The sequence below is a fragment of the Durio zibethinus genome, chromosome 16 (genome assembly GCF_047325235.1).
Source record: "Durio zibethinus cultivar Kanyao isolate XHJ-2024 chromosome 16, ASM4732523v1, whole genome shotgun sequence".
NCBI lineage: Eukaryota > Viridiplantae > Streptophyta > Magnoliopsida > Malvales > Malvaceae > Durio > Durio zibethinus.
Window position 1 is genome coordinate 23,323,909 of NC_143177.1, and position 19,644 is coordinate 23,343,552.

A 19,644-nucleotide genomic window follows, 5' to 3' on the forward strand; every position below is an offset into this window, starting at 1 on the left:
AGAAGATGAGAATTGAGCACAAATATATAGGTGTAGAAAAGCCTTGAAAGTTTGAAGCCCTGACATGTGGTCGCGTGAGATTGAGACATTGGATGTGTCTTTGTCTTTTTTTTCCAAAGAAAGGTCTACTGGTGGGGCCTATGAGAAGAAAAAAAGAACTAAAGCTCCAGAGGGTACAAAAGTTTTCTTGCCATTCAGAGTGTTTAAATTATTACATGATCTTTCATTTGTCAGAATGTCTGTCATTTTCAACATTTGTAACGAAAGCACACTTCAAAACAACTTTGTTGCAGCTCATATTCTTCTGAAACGACAGATTCACTTCATGTCTCGCGCGTCAGACCCTTCTTTCTTTCTCGAATTTTGCAAATACCCGAACCCCACCTGGTTCTTGTTTGTGGGCTAAATTTTATGAGCATTGAAGCCAATTCGGAACTATGAATAGACTCCTGGTTTTGATTATAGCAATGTATATATATATATATATATATATCATTAGTCACTGGTTTTATTATTGGAATGGTTGTTTCTGCCTGTAAAACAAGGTAAACATCATTTCTCCAAAAGAAAAAAGTACTATCAAATATGCAATCCTATAAACACCACTATAGTAAGGAACGTACTAATCCGGTCCTGTAATTCCTATGTTTCTTTGTGACGACAATATGGTGATGGGTTATGGCTTAAAATTAGTGATTTAGTGATTCACTCTTAACTAGATAGTAACACCTATTTTGCCTATTTTACAATTATTATAGAATTTTTCAATAAAGAGAGATTACAAGCACAATAATAAATCTTTAAACTATCAATTTTTAAATACAAGTATAATTAAGATCATTAAAGATTTATTTGGATAGACAATGAAATTGAAAACAATAATAAAAATTATTATAATTGCAATTAAAAAAAAAGTTACTATAGTTACAATTAAAAAAAAATTATAAAAAAATTTATGTTAAATGCATCTTACTATAATTGACATTTAAAATTTAATTAATTGTATGGTGAGTTCAATTACACTGCACTGAAAATACAACGAAATTCAAATCCTCACTAAATTATATATAAAAAAAATTAAAATACCATTAATATTATTACTTAATGTGAAATTTTGTCATATGTATTATGTGTAAAGATGATTAATGACAAAATAGTAATTAAATTTCACGCAACTTAATATTACCATACGAAAACCATAATTCTTTTAATATGATACAATTTTGATAAAAGGTGTTTTGAAATGCTAAAACTAACTCAAGGTGTTAGTTGTAGAAAGAATTCTTAAGTTCCTGACTTAGTATTTGGGACTAGTAGTTTGTGACTATGAATGTGACAGCTTACAATCTTATTAGTAATCCTCATGTATTTTTTTTTTTTTTAATTTGGGAAATGGGATTCGGACTTTATTTTTAAATAAAAAAAATCAAATACATCAATTATTAAATTAAAATATTGGGTGGGAAAAAAATAAAAGCCCAAAAAAGAAAGAAATGGAAGAATGGGCCACTAACATCTAAGGTGACCCAAAAATATGAATAATCGATGACCTATAGTTTTTTTCTATGTTCTTCTTATTGGGTTCTTATGCCCAAAGATAAATTAATAAAATGCTTTTCGAGAGAGTAAAATCAGAAAGCCACTTACTTGAGCTGAGATTCTTTCGGAGTTTGCACTTATAAAAATGAAAAAAAAAAAAAAAAAAAAGGCCGCCGTCGCAGCTACGACTTCATCTTCTTCAGTGGCGGAGGAGGAGCTGGAGTGGAAAAGAGTAAACGGTTCGAGCAGTGGCGATGACTCAGTGACCGAGTTGAAACGAAGAATCTGGAAACTCACCAACGTTTTACCCAGAAGACAGGTCACTCTAAAAACGGCAATAAATACTCGTCCATTTATTAAAAACCCATTGAAAATGCCAGTCTCACAAAAATAAGAAAGAATTCAACAATTTTCATTCAGAAATATATCAGAAGAGAAACTGGAACTGGGTTTCTCCAGAATATTGATATTAAGAATGACTATAAAGTTGTTATGCAAATTTAGATACCCTAAACACCTGAACCGTAATGGCTCTCAGCAATTGATGAAAGTACTAGCTAAAATCATTTAGGAACTTCCAAAATTGCCTTTGGATATATTATTTTGTTTTAAAAAAATGGTGGATTTTATCATATGAAAGGTAATAAATAATTCTTATACAAATTTAGTACTTAAATTAGATTCTATATTATAAAAATAAAAAATATTGGGTAAAAGGTTTGTACATATTGTATTATCTTACAAAAGAATCTTTGAAAAGGTATAAAATCTTTGTAAGAGTAGATCAACAACGTTATAAATTCTCCACGTTTTGTGATCTTCATTTGTAGTAGATTTCTTGGCAGACTCTTTCTCTTGGTATTACCCTGCATCAACGACGAAAGAAAATATTTCCTAGCCTATTGCTAGTAAAGTGAGCAAAAGATAAGGAACCAAATATGACTAAAGCAACCTCTTAAACCCTGCCCGAGAATTTTCCTGAACTGAACTGAACTAACAAATCCCATATCATCTAGTTTTGATTTGTTGAATTTCCTTGAATTTCAAGATTGCAAGTATAACTAATTTCTCTGCATTCAAAGACCCGAGAGCCTGTAATCAGGGCAGACGAAAAAGAATCGTAAGGACAAATATGAATCTTATTATCCCAAGTAATTGTAATCTTGAGCATTTAGGCAAACTAGCTTCTAATATGCTTGTAAAAAACAGGAAGAAGGGCTAAACTTTGAACTGGATATGCACAATACTAACTACTAACAGCCTTCATATCTCAATATGTTGTAAGCACAAAGTATCATTCTGTATGAATTCTATTGGAATCACCCAAAACTTGGACATGATTTACATATGATTCAAGAGTGTAACAACTGGAAAATAAAACTTTACCTGGTCTGGTAGAAATACTGAAAGAGATACCATGATGAATTGTTGATTCCCAAAAAGAGGCTTGCATAACAGAGTTCAGCCCGAACTAGTTCGATTATCCATATTATTTGATGAGTTTGACCCAACTACACATTGAAATTCCTTAGATGAGAAAAGAGATGTGACTAGCTCTTGAATTGACATAATTATTGGAAAATCTAGGTTCAACAATCATACTAGAAAATGCCAAAGTTGCATTATTAGAGGGACTACATGGATGCTCATAAGGACAGCATTCATCTAAGTTTGAAAATACTAAGGAATGTAGTTACAAAATAGAGATAGGGAAAGAGCATAAATGCAAGCATGCCCATGAATTACAGGGAAAAGCCAATTCAAATAAACTAAAATTAATAGAAACCAAATGAAATAAGTTCAATGAACTAGTTATGAAAGAGCTCACTAAAATAAAATGCATCTCTAATTTTTCTGCTTCCATCTTTTTCTACCATGCTCCATAGCGTCCTAAAGATTCACACAGAGGTAACTTAAATAAGAAGCATGATATTAAATAAATCAATTAGGATAAAAACATAGTGAAACTATGAAGCTACCATGAGCTGTAGAAATGAAAAATGACCTTCTGGCCGACCATTCCAATTTCGCACATGCACAACGCAAAGTGAAGTTGGCAGTGTCAGTGTATCTCCTCTTCCTGAAAAATAAGCAGATGAAATTATACAATATCAATTGAGGTCAAAAACTTATTGTTCAATCAAGAGATGCCCAAACAAACTAGTCTTACAAAGAAATAAAGAATGAAACCAAAGAGGCGGTCATCTGACAGAAGTTTATTCCTTAGTAGATGTCAATTAAAAAGGTAAAAAGACAAAATGGGAACTAAGTGACAGATTTATTTTTTAGCTCTGTTTCCTATATATAGACATGTCAAACCTAAGTTGGTTGATGTCAAACCTAAAGTATATATATTATATATAATGAATGCAATATATATATATATATATATATTACATAATGGAAGAAAAAAGAGTGCAAATTATAATATAATATAAACCTAAAGCAAAATCATGGTTTAGCAGAGCTTGGAGGTGATCCAAAAATCTTCACGCTTCACCACACCATCTTCCAACAGCTTCTTCAGAACAGAACCAATTTGCATAAACCAAATTATTGAACATGAGTAAATCATCAAAATTACGGCATCAAATTAGGTACGTGCAACTGTAATACAAATTTAAGATGAAATAGGAGCTGAGCTTCAGTCACTGAAAGTGAAAAAACAAATAAATTATAAATTTAATTTGTTTCATGCAATTATCTCTTTTTTGTTCTCATAGAATTGCACACAATCAGTATGCCGGTATCCATGCTGCATGAAAACAGAGCAATTGTTACACAAACCATGGTGACAGTAACAAATGGAGGTTAGATGACAATCGTGGGAGTGAAAAGTGAAAATTAGGGTTTGATTTTCAACAATTAGTGGAAAATGAAATGATAAAATCTGATTTAAGAAAGAGATTTTGATTTTGATTTTGCTCGGAGAAATAAGATGTTGATTTTGAAAGAGTAAAAACATGAATTTTACAATTCTGGAAAACGAAAAAAAGCCAAAGAGGTAGAAAAAAAAATTATATGAGAAAGAAAGGAGGGAAAGGCTAAAAGTGCCCTTAAAACATTCTTCTTTAGCGGCGGCTTCATTTTGGTCACGAAAAAACAAAATAAAATAGGATAGTTATAGCGGTACTTCAAACCCTGAAGAAAAAAATGTTCTTAAAAATACATTATTTTGTAGTGCTTACGAGATTAGGTTTGAAAGAGGCACAAAATTGGGTTTCAAACCCTTAATTTTTTAGCCGACGAAAAGTTATGGAATTTTAGAGAAAGAAGTGAGAGAAAGTCTTGGGTTTTTACTTTAAACCGACTGATGAAGTGAGAAGAACATCAAGAGATTTTAAAATAATGGAGTGACAAGTAAATATTAAATAAATAGAGAAAAATTATATTATTTGTAAAGGCGAACATGTTTTTGTCCCTAAAAATTACATTTTAGAGGCAAAATTTTTATTTGTCTCTAATAATAAGTTGTGTTGCAGTGCGGAGTACAAATCAAAAAGGTTAGTTTGAGCCTAAGTTTCTTTGTCTATTTACAGAACTTAAAAGTATCACTCCTCTTCATTTGAATTTTGTAGTGTGCCCCTTCCTCCTTGGAAAGAATGACAATATCACCATTACGAAGACCCTTACTTCGGACAAATCGGAGCCAACCGGAAACAAGAACCAGTTTTGGGATAACCCCAGGTTGTATTTTGCAACCAAAGTTCCATAAGATTCCAGCATCATCCTCAACCTGCAACACCATTACATGGCACCCTTGGAACCGAGGTAAAGCAGCTTCGCAGCCAATTGGAAATGATAATCTTCTCTCAATGTCAGGGGGTGCGAGAACTTTTGAAAAAATTTGCATACCTGAATTTGATTTCTTTGAGCTGCTCTACTGGTCAATTTTACCTTACAGAGTAGCGAGAGAAGATGAGAATTGAGCACAAATATATAGGGGTAGAAAAGCCTTGGAAGTTTGAAGCGCCAGCTCTGTCTAACCTGACATGTGGTCGGGTGAAGATTGAGACTTTGGATGTGTCTTTTTCTTATTTTTCAATGAAAGGTCTATTGGTGGGGCCTATGAAAAGAAAAAAAGACCTAAAGATCCAGAGGGTACAAAAGTTTTCTTGCCATTCAAAGTGTTTAAATTATTACATGCTATTTTCTTTTGTCAGAATGTCTGTCATTTTCAACATTTGTAACAAAAGCACACTTCAAACAACTTTGTTGTAGCGCGGATTCTTCTGAAACTATTATACTATCATCAATAGCAATCAATTGGCCGAACGACAGATTCTCTTTGGTCTCGCGCGTCAGACCCTTCTTTCTTTCTTGAATCTTGCAAAATACCCAAACTCCACCTGGTTCTTGTTTGTGGGCTAAATTTTATGAGCATTGAAGCCAATTCGGAACTATGAAGGAGACTCCTGGTTTTGATTATAGCTATGTATATATCTTTAGTCACTGCTTTTACCATTGCAAAGGTTGTTTCTGCCTGTAAAACAAGTTAAACACAACTTATCCCAAAAAAAAATCAAATATGGAATCCTGTAAACACCACTAACTACTAATTTTAAATAAGGAATGTACTAATCCGGGCCCGTAATCCCTATATTTTCTTTTTGTCACGACGATTTGGTGATGGGTTATGGCTCAAAATATAGTAATTATTTCAAGTTTTACCTGCTAGGATTAAACTTTTATTTTTTTAGAAAGCCATCATAAAACAAGTAAAAAAAAAAAGAGATTTACAGCAATTCGCTCTTAACGTAATAATTACGCTTATTTTACAATCATTGCAATAGTTTTCGACAAAAAGAGATTAAAAGCACAATAATAAATCTTTAAGCCAATGACTTTTTAAATATAAGTATAATTAGGACCACATGGTTATATGTACGAAAAAATTAAAATACCATTAATATTAAGTTATATTTACAAAAAACTTAAAATACCATTAATATTATTACTTAATGTGCGAAAATTCTCATATTTACTTTGTTTAGAGACGATTAATGTCAAAATAGTAATTAAACTCCACACAACTTAATATTATCATAGGAAAACCAGAATTCTTTTAATATGACACAATTTTGATAAAGGTGTCTTAGAAATGCTAAAACTAACTTAAGGTGTTAGTTCTAGAAGGAATCTTAAGCTCCTAACTTAGAACTTAGGATTATTAGTTTGTGACTATGAATGTTACAATTAACAATCTTATTAGTAATCCTCATGCATTTTTTTTTCTATATAGGCAATGGAATTCGGACTTTATTTATTAAATAAAAAATCATACATTTTATATAAATATATAAAAGTCAAAATCTCTAATAAAAAAAGAAATAATTTGATGTGGATAGTCTACATTTTTTACATGTGGATAACATAAATAATTGACATGTATTCAAAATTAATTATGCATTTCAAATTTTAAATTTGGAATTTACTATAAAATAAATTTAATTTAAAATATCTTATTTCCATTATTATAGAATACATTCAATGATTCTTATTGATATTTATTTTTAAATAATTAATTGACTAAAACAAATTAAGAACTAAATCAATAGTAATTGTATCTTAAATCAAAAGTAATTTATGCTTGATAAGTAGAATAGTCAAATATAATGTGTATTTAATACATTTGAGAGAAAAGAAAAAAGAGATTTTAAAATTAATGTAATAATGATAATAAAATTAAATTTTGATTAAATGCTAACTTTTATACATTCCATAAATTATTCTCGTTACTTTCATTTTTAGTTTTTAGTCAAATTATTATAATAAATATTAAATACCTTAAACACCTTATTAATCTTATATCTTATCTTATATAAACTAGTTTTAAACCCATGTAATGCACGAAAATATATCCATATATCAATAAATGTTATATAAATATAAATTTTTATAAATGATAATATAATTTATGAAGTTTAAGAACTACTTGTCTTAAGATTATACCGAGTCGCCTTCATCTCAAACATACAAATTTTACCCCTAAGATCTTCAAATATCTCCTGAATTTTATAATCTCCATTTTCTTAAATCATAAGTATAAATATATCATTCAATTAATTTAAATATTAAATAATATTAAAATAATTTTTAATTTAATATCTTAATAGATATTAAAGATCATCAATATCTTTATTAATTAAATCTTTAGCTTTTGTATTGAACAGTACGAACATCGCCCTTTTAGAATTATTATATGCCTCGATATTCAACTTATACATTTAAAAAATATAAAATTCTATAATTATGAATATAATATAATAATTTAAAATACTTTTATTATTATCTTGAAATAATAATTTGTTTATGTATCAAATATAAAAAATATACATACTAATTACCTTGAAATTGGATTAGAGATATCAACATTACAGGAATAACATTGAAATTTTCCATCAACTTCATATAGCTTCTTGTTACAACCATGTGACATATAATATCAATCAAAAGTGGTATCAACTTTCATGATAGTTACTCTATTGGTGAAAGATTTTCCCTATATATATCCAATTCTAAAATAATCAATAAAAATTATATACATGTAAAATCAATCATTTTTAAAGTTATTTTGCTCCATAAGAAATAAAGTTACTCAAATACCTTGCACATTGGCTTTGTGATTATTGCTTTAATCTCTGACAAGGGCTTTCTATTTCTAAACATTAAAATCTCATCTGTTGGTACTCTTTTGTGCAATGTGTTTATGCAATGTGCGATAAAGTTCTACACTAGAATCTTCCTCAGACAAACTAAATACTAGAAAGAGTAAAATAAAATAGTAATTTGTCATAAAAACATTAAATTACAGAGAAATTGTATGAGGTATTATACCTTTGTAAAATTATTGAGACTTTAGGAATATCTAGAATGATGTAAATCTTTGTTCCATTCGTAATTAAAGAAATATAAAATATAAATATAAAAATATAAGTATAAAAAAAAAAATAACCTTTAAGCAACACAAACCAAGAAATGAGGGAAGGTGATCTCAAAGAAAACTGTAAAGGAAAAAGATACAAAGTGATAAAGGTAATCATTCAAATTAAAACTGTAAATAAATATAAAATATAAAAACTAAAAACTAATATCATAGTTAAAGAAATATAAAATATAAGTATAAAAAGAGAATAACCTTTAAGTAACACGGACCAAGAAATGACACAAGGTGATGTCAAAGAAAACTGTAAAGAAAAAAGATACAAAGTGATAAAGGTAATCATTTAAATTAAAACTGTAAGGAAATTGTAAACATTCAAATTAAGTTTTCATTTTCATTACATGATAAAGGTAAAAAATAAAAATTAATCAATGCATTCTTAATTTGAAATATAAATTATTAAAAAAATACTAAGTGAAATGGGTGTGTGGAGCTTTACCTAGATGCAAAGCCAATGAAATTGGAGAACAACCTTTCGTGTACTTTATCATATGATGATACCCTATTTATAGTAGATTTTTTTTTTGGTAGAACATAATCAATAGAAAAGCTATATATAAGTCTTAATTGCAAATTAATTTAGGCATAACTTACATAAAAAAAAAATTTAGGCGTAAGTCATGCAAACCAATTATAATGAGTGCCTTTTGAAAAAAATACCAACTTGTTTATGCTTTTGTTTTGGAAAATCCATACTTCACTTTCCATAAGTCAAGATTTGAAATTTTAACCATACGGGAAAATATTAACCATTAATGAGGTTTTTTTTTAGGGATTAGTCAAGATATTTTTTATGAGAAATACTTTGAATAATTACATTATAAAAATTTATGACGGAATTATTGAAGGAGTTTTTGGCCAATAACTTCATTAAAAAAAATTTTCAAGATTATTGAAAATGTTTTTGTCTAAAAACGCCTTGAGTAATCAACTCATAAAAATTTATAAGAAGATTATTAAATACGTTTTTAGCCAAAAATACATTCAATAACCCTATTAAAAATTTTTTTTAGGATTATTAAAGGCATTTTTAGTGAAAAATACTTTGAGTAATTACATTTATGGTTAATAACCCTATTAAAAAAATTTTTTCGGGATTATTTAAGACATTTATGGTTAATATTGCCTTTAACAACCCTATAAAAAAATTTTATGATTATTTAAGACATTTTTGGTGAAAAACACATTGAGTAATTACATCATAAAAATTTATTAAGAAATTATTGAATGTGTTTTTTGTCAAAAACGCCTTCAATAATACCATTAAAAAAAAATTTTGAGATTATTAAAGGCATTTTTAGATAAAACGTTTTTAATAATCCTCTTCATTTTTAGACATGTTTTTCAAAATAATAACGACTATTTCAGGCCTTTTTATTCAGGTTAAATTTGAAAATAATGTTACTTTCTCCCACAAAATCCTAAAATACTATAGGGAGAGGTGGGCTTTTTATTTCAGGACTTTGGATACTGTTGGAAATTTATAAGATTTTTTCAACATCAAATAACCATGAACCAAACATTGAAATTAAATACCAACAATAAGATTTCAGAAAAAAAAATGTGTGAATTCTCCTGAATCAAATGTTCCTTTATAGTAAATTAATGCGCCCATCAGATCATAAATATCAATTAAAAGATATGAAAAAATATTAACCATTAATGAGCTTTCTTCTTAAATTTTAATTTTTTGTATTAATGATCAAATTAATCATAATTCACTCATAGAAGGCAAGGACATTAGATATTCAAAACAAATAAATTTAATTAAAATAAATTACGTTTAAATTAAAAATGTATTAAATTAAATCAAATGCATTAATTAGTGGACACATGGCTTTAACATAGACCATCCAAATGTCAAAAAAGTAGATTATACACATATGATTTTTTTCATTTTTGCCAAAAGCTTTGGCTTTTATATATCTTATCTATATAAGATATATAAAAATCAAAACCTTTCACAAAAAAAAAAAAAAAAATTCAATGTGAATGTTTTATTTTTTACACGTGTATAATCATGAATAAATGCCATGTGTCATCTAATAAATACATTTTATTTTATTTTTATTTTTAAAAAAATCAATATGCTTAATTTAATTTGATTCATTTGTAATGTAAAAAAAGTAAATTTATTTAATTTAAATTATTACATTTATTCTCTTTTAAATATTCATTTCTCTTACCTTATGAAAATAAGTTTCAATTAAATTTGTAATCAAAGTTAATTTTTTTTTTACCTTAAATCACTCTCAATTAAATTTTATTCTTAATTTTTATACCAACTTCAACATCATATATAAGAATATGCTTTTGTCCATTAAAGATAATGGTATTGGACATTTTTTCTATAATTCTATTATGTTCCATTTCTCTTTTTTTTTTTTTTTATTTGTTCCATTGATATGTTTCTTTTTCTTCCATTTGTTTTATTTCTCTTTGTTTCAAAGTGTGATTTCTTTTATTTTTTTAATATTAAAATTCACTTTTTAGCAAAAAAAAAAAAAAAATCTACTTTTACTTTTTGGAACAATATTAATATAATATACAAATATGTTGATATGCCTTAAAAATTAATATAAGCATTTCATACATAATATAAAATGGCTTGCTTATTTTATCTTTATATTAATTTTTAGTTTATTTTTTAATGAAATAATTTTTAATTTTTATATGTAAATGTATATACGTATGCTATGTGATTAACATTGACTACAAAGTTTTACTAGCTTTTCTAATTGGTAATAAGTTGTTACTAGGAATATGTCTAATCTCAAATAACATAGTGAATGATTACTGCCACGAAGAAAATAGGATATGGTACGCAAAGGATTGTCCAAACAAATATGGATGGCTTACACTAATTACTTTGCATGGGATTCACAATTTCTAAATTTCAATTATTCCAAGACCAAATAAAATTCAATTATCTTATATATATAAATGAAAACTAAATTTTAATATGTTATCTAAACTATAAATGTATTGATTTCTTATATATTATTATATGTAATAAGAATTATGAAAATTGATTTGCCTGATTATTTCTTTTGAAAATTCAAAACGAAATTGAAGTTCATATTAATCATTTTACGAAAAATCTCCATCATTTACATCTAACTAAATTAATTGGTGTCTTTTAAGTTTGAAAAATGCATTAGAAATGTGTTGGCATTCATTAGAGTAAATTGAACAATAGAGATAATAAATTATTACATTACTAGATATTTGTTATTTACCCATCAATAGGCCTTGAAAGTATGGAATAAATGGATCCAATAATAAGAAATTGTATTAATAAGTACAAAGTTTTTAAGAGTAAATTTATTTTTTAAAAGTTAAAGTAAAAATCAAGTTTCCAAATAATGTTAGTATTGATAAATCAAGTGCTATTGACAAAACAAAGTCAAATGAAGATTTAAACCTCTCAAGAGATTAAGAGTTAAGAATTAATTTATCTGAATTATTTATACAGTAAATATAATATTACAATCATTTCCTTATGAATAGTCACTGTTTTCGCCTTTTATGAATAAGTTACAATTCAATTTGTAATTAAAATTTAATTTTTCATTATTATTTACCTTAAGTTACTCAAAATCAAATTCCATTATTGAATAGGAGTTTGCTTTGACGTATTACTATTTAATAATTAATACTATAAAAATTTTAAATTTAAATTATTATCGGAAGAACAAATTTCAGTTTTATATATTGTCTTTCTAATATTACAATACTAATTAAATGAAATATTTCTTTTCTATTTCATGATAAAAGAATTTGTGTTGCTTCCAATTAATTAATTCATATAAAAAACATATTTTACAAAATTATTATTAATCAACTATTTGACATTCGAACAAAAACTTATAAAATTTGAAATTATATAGTCATTAAATTAATAACTTTATACTTTTATAAAAAATTTATTAATTTCATTATCTTATTTAGATAAATTTTATCCTACATTAAATTAATGCTACATACTCTTGATTAAATTTTTATATTGTCTAATATTTAATATTTATAATCTAGTCTCAAATATAATCTTAAAATATATGTACATATCAACAGAACAAAGTGGTCTGTACAAGTACAAAATAAATGTGCTTGCTAATAAAATATTTTATTTTTATTATTTAATGGTTAATTGACAAAAGTAAATATTAATGGATTGACTATAATCAAATTATTATATTTTTTTAACACATAAAAACAAAAAATTAAACCTAATTTTAACATATATTTTTTAAATTATAAATTCTCTTAATATTTTTGTTTGGTTGATGAATTTATAAAAATTAAAATAACTTATTTTAAAATGATTAATTATCCAATCATAAATTAATATTATATTTTTATATGCTTTATCACATATTTTACACTAAAATCCAAATCTCTTCTTTTAGTTCTAAGTTACGAAGCCTAATGTATAGTTTGTTGAAAAAATAAAGATAATATATGCTTTCCAATTTTAAATGAAATTTTGTATAGAGATTTTTCTATATTTTAATTTTAGTTTGAAATAAATACAATAACAATATATAAAGTTAGTTAAAAAATATTATCATATTAAATTTAATTAATTAAAATAAATTCATAAAAAAAAATCTTTTGTATTTCAATATTTACAAACTAATCAATTATTGAATCAAACATTGGGGTGGAAAAAATATGTAAGTCCAAAAAATGCTAGAAACTGGAAGAATGGACCACTAACATCTAAGGTGACCCAAAAAATAATGCCTGATAACCCATCTTTTTTTCTTTAATCCTCTTATTGGGTTCTTATGTCCAAATATAAATGAATAACAAGCCCAATTTGAAATCAGAAAGCCACCTACTAGGCAGAAATTCTTTTTGAGTTTGTAAGTCCAAGAAAAAAGGCCGCCGTCGCAGCTACCACTTCATCTTCTTCCGTGACGGAGGAGGAGCTGACACTGACAGTAAAATGGAGTGGAAAAGAGTAAACGGTTCGAGCTGTGGCGATGACTCAGTGACCGAGTTGAAACGAAGAATCTGGAAACTCACCAATAAATACTCGTCCATTTATTAAAAACCCATTGAAAATGCCAGTCTCACAAAAATAAGAAAGAATTCAACAATTTTCATTCAGAAATATATCAGAATAGAAACTGGAACTGGGTTTCTCCAGAATATTGATATTAAGAATGACTATGAAGTTATTATGGAAATTTAGATACCCTCAACACCTGAACCGTAATGGCTTTCAGCAATTGATGAAATTACTAGCTAAAATCATTTAGGAACTTCCAAAATTGCCTTTGAATATATATATATAAATAAGAGTGGATTTATGATATGAAAGTTAATAAATAATTCTTATACAAATTTAGTCCTTAAATTACATTCTATATTATAAAAATAAAAAATATTGGGTAAAGGGTTTGTACATATTGTATTATCTTACAAAAATATTTTGAAAAGCTATAAAATCTTTGCGAGTGTAGATCAACAACGTTACAAATTCTCCACGTTTTGTGATCTGCATTTGCAGTAGATTTCTTGGCAGACTCTTTCTCTTGGTATTACCTTGCATCAATGACGAAAGAAAACATTTCCTAGCCTATTGCTAGTAAAGTGAGTAAAAGATAAGGAACCAATTATGACTAAAGCAACCTCTTAAACCTTACCTGAGAATTTTCCTTAACTGAACTGAACTAACAAATCCCAAATCATCTAGTTTTGATTTGTTGAATTTCCTTGAATTCCAAGATTGCAAGTATAACTAATTTCTCTACGATCAAAGACCTGAGATCCTGTAATCAGGGCAGACGACAAAGAATCATAAGGACAAACATGAATCTTATTATCCCAAGAAAATAATTGTAATCTTTAGCATTCAGGCAAACTAGCTTCTAATATGCTTGTTAAAAATAGGAAGAAGGGCTAAACTTTGAACTGGATATGCACAGTACTAACTACTAACAGCCTTCATATCTCAATATGCTGTAAGCACAAAGTATCATTCTGTATGAATTCTATTGGAATCACCCAAAACTTGGACATGATTTTCATATGATTCAAGAGTGTAATGACTGGAAAATAAAACTTTACCTGGTCTGTGAGAAATACTGAATGACATACCATGATGAATTGTTGATTCCCAAAAAGAGGCTTGTGTAACAGAGTTCACCCCGAACTAGTTCCATTATTCATATTATTTTATGAGTTTGGCCCAACTACACTCATTGAAATTCCTTAGATGAGAAAAGAGATGTGAATAGCTCTTGAATTGACATAATTATTGGGAAATCTAGGTGCAACAATCATACTAGAAAATGCCAAAGTTGCATCATTAAAGGGACTACATGGATGCTCACAAGGGCAGCATTCATCTAAGTTTTAAAATACCAAGGAATGTAGTTACAAAATAGAGACAGGGAAAGAACATAAATGCAAGCATGCCCATGACTTACAGGGAAAAGCCAGTTCAAATAAACTAAAATTAATAGAAGCCAAATGAAATAAGTTTAATGAACTAGGTATAAAAGAGCTCACTAAAATAAAATGTGTCACTAATTTTTCATCCACACCTTTTTCTATCATCTATATTCTTGAAAGTTCACATGGCATGTCGCTTGTGCATGCTCCATAGGGTCCTAAAGATTCGCATAAAGGTAACTTATGTGAGAAGCATGGTATTAAAATAAATCAAGGAGGATAAAAACATAGAGAAACTATGAAGCTACCATGAGCTGTAGAAATTGAAAATGACCTTCTGGCCGACTATTCCAATTTGGCACATGCACAACGCAAAGTGAAGTTGGCAGTGTCAATGTATCTCCTCTTCCTGAAAAATAAGCAGATGAAATTATACAAAATCAATTGAGGTCAAAAACCTATTGCTCAATCAAGAGATGCCCAAGCAAACTTGTTTTGCAAATAAATAAAGAATGAAACCAAAGAGGCGGTCATCTGACCGAAGTTTTTTCCTTGGTAGATATCAATTAAAAAGGTGATAAGACCAAATGGGAACTAAAGCTACAGATTTATTTGTTAGCTCAGTTTCCTATATATAGACATGTAAAACCTAAGCTGGTTGATGTCAAACCTAAAGTATATATATTACATATAATGAATGCAATATATATATATATATATATATATATTACATAATATAAGAAAAAAGAGTGCAAGTTATAATATAATATAAACCTAAAGCAAAATCATGTTTTAGCAGAGCTTGGAGGTGATCCAAAAATCTTCACGCTCCACCACACCATCTTCCAACAGCTTCTTCAGAACAGAACCAATCTGCATAAACCAAGTTATTGAACATGAGTAAATCATCAAAGTAGGGCATCAAATTAGGTATGTCCAAATGTAATACAAATTTAAGATGAAATAGGAGCTGAACTTCAGTCACTGAATGTAAAAAAACTAAATTATAAATTTAATTTGTTTCATGCAATTACCTCTTTCTTGTTCTCATAGACTTGAGCACAATCAGTATGCCGGCATCCATAATGCATGAAAACAGAGCAAATGTTACACAAACGATGGTGACAGTAACAAATGGCGGTGAGATGACAATCGTGGGAGTGAAAAGTGAAAATTAGGGTTTGATTTTCAACAATTAGGGGAAAATGAAAAGATTAAATATGATTTAAGAAAGAGATTTTGATTGGAGAAAGAGACTTTGATCTTAATAAGATTTTGATTTTGAAAGAGTAAAAACATGAATTTTACAATTCTGGAAAACGGAAAAAAGCAAAAGAGAAGAGAGAGGTAGAAAAAATTTATATGAGAAAGACAGGAGAGAAAGGATTTTGCTTATCATCGGAAGCTAAAAGTGCCCTTAAAACTTAGTCATTAGCGGCGGCTTCATTTTGGTCACGGAAAAACAAAATAAAATAGGATAGTTATGGCGGTACTTCAAACACTCAAGGAAAAAATGTTATTAAAAATACATTATTTTGTAGTGCTTACGAGATTAGGTTTGAAAGAGGCACAAAATTGGGTTTCAAACCCTTAATTTTTTAGCCGACGAAAAGTTATGGAATTTTAGAGAAAGAAGTGAAAGAAAGTCTTGGGTTTTACTTTAAACCGACTGATGATGTGAGAAGAACATCAAGAGATTTTAAAATAATGGAGTGACAAGTAAATGTTAAATAAATAGAGACAAATGATATTATTTGCAAAGGCAAACATGCTTTTGTCCCTAAAAATTACATTTTAGAGGCAAAAGTTTTATTTGTCTCTAATAATTTGTGTTGCAGTGAGAAGTACAAATCAAAAAGGCTAGTTTGAGCCCAAGTTTCTTTGTCTATTTACAGAACTTAAGGTATCACTCCTCTTCACTTGAATTTTGTAGTGTGCCCCTTCCTCCTTGGAAAGATTGACAATATCACCATTACGAAGACCCTTACTTCGGACAAATTGGATCCAACCGGAAACAAGAACCAGTTTTGGGATAACCCCAGGTTGCATTTTGCAACCAAAGTTCCATAAGATTCCAGCATCATCCTCAACCTGCAACACCATTACATGGCACCCTTGGGACCGAGGTAAAGCAGCTTCGCTGCCAATTGGAAATGATAATAATCTTCTCTCAACGTCAGGGGTTGTGAGAACTTTTGAAAAATTTTCCATACCTGAATTTGATTTCTTTGAGCTGCTCTGCTGGTCAATTTTTACTTACAGAGTAGCGAGAGAAGATGAGAATTAAGCACAAATATATAGGGGTAGAAAAGCCATGAAACTTTGAAGCGGGAGCTCTGTCTAACCTGACATGTGGTCGCGTGAGATTGAGACTTTGGATGTGTCTTTTTCTTACTTTTTCAAAGAAAGGTCTATTGGTGGGGCCTATGAAAAGAAAAAAAGAACTAAAGATCCAGAGGGTATAAAAGTTTTCTTGCCATCGGAGTGTTTAAATTATTACATGATCTTTCCATTTGTCAGAATGTCCGCCATTGTCAACATTTGTAACAAAAGCACACTTCAAGCAACTTTGTTGCAACGCATATTCTTCTGAAACGATTATGCTATCATCAATAGCAATCAATTGGCTGAACAACAGATTCACTAGGTCTCGCGCGTCAGACCCCTCTTTCTTTCTTGAATCTTGCAAAATACCCAAACTCCACCTGGTTTTTGTTTGTGGGCTAAATTTTATGGCATTGAAGTCAATTCGGAACTACGAAGGAGACTCCTGGTTTTGATTATAGCAATGTATATATCATTAGTCACTGGTTTAACTACTGGAAAGGTTGTTGTTTCTGCCTGTAAAACAAGGAAAACATCATTTCTCCAAAAGAAAAAAGTACTATCAAATATGGAATCCTATAAACGCCACCATAGTAAGGAACGTACTAATCCAGTCGTGTAATCACTATATTTCTTTGTTACGACTATTTGGTGATGGGTTATGGCTTAAAATTAGTGATTCAGTGATTCACTCTTAACGTGATAGTCATGCTTATTTTACAATTATTATAGAATTTTTCAATAAAGAAAGATTACAAGCACAATAAAAAATCTTTAAACTAACGACTTTTTAAATACAAGTATAATTAGGATCATTAAAAATTTATTTGGATAAATGATAAAATTAATTTAAATAAAATTAAAAATAATTATTATTATCGTAATTATGATTAAAATAAATTATTGTAATTACGATTAAATAAAATTTAAATAATTTTATACTAAATGGATCTTACTATAATTGATATTTAAATTTAATTATATCATTAATATTATTACTTAATGTGCAAAAATTTTCATATTTACTCTATATACAGATAATTAATGTCAAAATAGTAATTAAATTTCACGCAACTTAATATTACCATACGAAAATCATAATTCTTTTAATATGATACGATTTTGATAAAGGTGTCTTAGAAATACTAAAACTAACTCAAGGTGATAGTTATAGAAAGAATTCTTAAGTTCCTGGTTTAGTATTTGGGACTAGTAGTTTGTGACTGTGAATGTTACAGCTTACAATCTTATTAGTAATCCTCATGTTTTTTTTTTTTTTTTTTAATTTTGGGAAATGGGATTCGGACTTTATTTAAAAACAAAAAAAACTCATATACATCAATTATTAAATTAAAATTTTGGGTGGGAAAAAAATAAAAGCCCAAAAAAGCTAGAAATGGAAGAATGGGCCACTAACAGCTAATGTGACTCACAAATAATTAACCGTTGACCCATCCCTTTTTCAAATGCACTTCCAAAATGAAAGTATGGGTAATAAGTCTACGAAGCTTAGGGAAAATAGAATTAAAGAAAATAAAATGTTAAAGTTAAAGTCTAATATTTAAAAAAAAAAAAATAGACATGATTTTTCGTTCAGAAAATACTTCCTAAGATTTTTAACTTAATTACTTTAAATAATATATTTTAAATTATTTATTCATTCTTTTAAAACTTCGAACTTTTACTTTACATATTTTAAAATTTTTATTTTGATTAAATATGAACACTTGAATTAACGAGTTATGTCTTTAAAATTTTATATGTTGATAAGATTTTATCAAGTTTTTTATTATTAAAAAATATAACCCTAAGTTAAAAATAAAAAAAAAATGACAATTTAAAGTTATAATCAGTTATCATACTTAAAAAAATTTTAAAGTTTTAAAATTTTATCCAAAATAAAAAGTTACAGTGTAAAACTTTTTAAAAAATCAATACACATTAAAGATTTTACGTTTCACCGAAATATGAAAATAAAAATCAACCCTGTTTTTCTTTCCAAATCTTCCTCAAAAAATATTAATTAGTTTTGATACGCCTTAAAGTGTCATGGCTTCTTATGTCCAAAGATACAATTAATAAAATGCTTTTCGAGACGGTGAAATCAGAAAGCCACCTACTAGAGCTGAGATTCTTTTGCCGTTTGCACTTAATAAAAAAAAAAAGGCCGCTGTCGCAGCTACCAGTTCATCTTCTTCAGTGACAGAGGAGGAGCTGACACTGACAGTAAAATGGAGTGGAAAAGAGTAAATGGTTAGAGTCGTGGCGATGACTCAGTGGCCGAGTTGAAACGAAGAATCTGGAAACTCACCAACGTTTTACCCAAAAGACAGAAGTTTCCTTACTCTAAAACGGCAATAAATACTAGTCCATTTATTAAAACATTGAAAATCCCAATCTCCCAAAAATAAGTAAGAATTCTATAATTTTCA

At 28.2% G+C, this 19,644-nt stretch overlaps 1 long non-coding RNA gene across 3 annotated transcripts; it reads right to left on the reverse strand.

Moving 5' to 3' along the window:
• Nucleotides 1-13,796: 13,796 nt before the first annotated feature.
• On the reverse strand, nt 13,797-16,721 carry LOC149514457 (uncharacterized). 3 transcript variants are annotated; one of them, XR_016328756.1, is made up of 5 exons: nt 15,922-16,688; nt 15,662-15,760; nt 15,196-15,296; nt 15,040-15,105; nt 13,797-14,685 (listed from the first exon to the last, which is right to left on the reverse strand). It is a non-coding gene; the product is annotated as an uncharacterized LOC149514457 (long non-coding RNA). The 3 variants fall into 3 exon arrangements; XR_016328755.1 differs by having other exon boundaries at nt 13,797-15,105; nt 15,222-15,296; nt 15,922-16,721; XR_016328754.1 differs by having other exon boundaries at nt 13,797-15,105; nt 15,922-16,677.
• Between the last annotated feature and the right edge of the window lie 2,923 nt (nt 16,722-19,644).